At 30.6% G+C, this 1,434-nt stretch overlaps 1 protein-coding gene and 1 non-coding gene across 2 annotated transcripts in view; one reads left to right on the forward strand and one right to left on the reverse strand.

The window, feature by feature from the left end:
• Positions 1-1,434, forward strand: part of LOC105455206 (midasin-like) — a 22,469-nt gene that overhangs the window by 2,630 nt on the left and 18,405 nt on the right. The gene's annotated exons all lie outside the window — the stretch shown is intronic.
• Trnap-cgg lies at positions 620-695 on the reverse strand. The gene has a single exon. It is a non-coding gene; the product is annotated as a tRNA-Pro (tRNA).

Consider the following 1,434-nt stretch of genomic DNA (forward strand, 5'->3'; position numbering starts at 1 on the left):
TGCTCTTCCGATCTTTTTAATCAAACGGTTAAGTTAAATACGATAAATTTTTGTTGAAACAAAGTAGTTTAGTTAAAAAATAGTATTTTGTTTATAATAGTAACAAATTATTTTGTGTCATCGTAATAACGTTTAGTTAAACATATCGAACTAAATATGTATTTTGGTAAGATGAAACAAATTTTGCGTTTTTCAACAAATTTTTTTTTCTTAGTGTAACGAGTTCACTTTTATCGTCGCAATCCGTAAAGTCATCGGATCATTTGTAAGAACATCGCATCGACTTATATTTCACAAAATGGGAAAAATCATCCGCTTATAAATGTATCATTAACAATCTAGTATCTTCTTTTTTTATTTATTTATTTATATATTTATTATTTAACTAACTTCGAAAGCGCTTTTTCGCGGTCACGGCTGGATCTTAGATGCCTAATAAATTCTATATGAATTTTTCTGAACTCCATGTACAGCCGTTAAACTGTAGCGCGCCGATTAAATATTCGAATTTGAAACGCAATTATTAGCTGAGGCTGGAATAGAAATATATTGATCTTCCTAATCAATCGATGCTTATAAGCATCTTAAAATACTGAAAAGAACTTATTGCGAAAAATATTACCTCAGCCAGAATTTGAACCTGGGACATCCCGATTTTCCGGAGCGGGCGTCTTAACCAGCTCGACCACCGAGGCATATGATATTATTTATCGCAATAACCTGTATATATTAAATGAGAACTTTCTATTCCAGCTCACCTAATAATGCGTTTCAAGTCCGAACAATTATTATTTGTTATTTAATTTTTGCTGGACGCTTGTATTTTAATCTTCAAATGGTACACTTCTTTCGAGCACCCACTAATAGAACACTGGTGCTGCAACTAGCCGGCGAATAGTCGCGACATATATCTCTGTGCAAATTTCAGCAATTCGAAAATTTTCGCGGTGCGAATTCGCACTATTGTACCATTTGAAGATTAAGATATTTTATTATTTGCTCCATTTCAGAATTAACACTTTTGTAATATTTCATCATTACATCATGATAATGAGATAGATTTCCATGAAAATTAAGAAGTATTATACACGATATTTCATTTTTAATTAACCTTCAAATGGTACAAGAGTGCGAATTCGCACCGTGAAAATTTCGCAAGTTCGTTGTGGTGCATATTCGCACTTGTATTCAAATAGTGTGTCAGATTGGTGCCTACTTTTAGCGTTTTACACATTTATAAACATTGTAATATGTTCCTTTTTTTACATTACGTTATAAACATTGTAATATATTCCCTTTCTTTATATTATAATAACAAAATAAAACATTTGTATGTATAATCTTATTCCATCTGTTTTCTCTGTCTTAACTTCCATGATAATATGAACAGTATTTTTTAATATCATTTTAATTATGTAAACGGTTTTTATTAAT

Source organism: Wasmannia auropunctata, unplaced genomic scaffold (assembly GCF_000956235.1).
Source record: "Wasmannia auropunctata unplaced genomic scaffold, wasmannia.A_1.0 LD335907.1, whole genome shotgun sequence".
Lineage (NCBI taxonomy): Eukaryota > Metazoa > Arthropoda > Insecta > Hymenoptera > Formicidae > Wasmannia > Wasmannia auropunctata.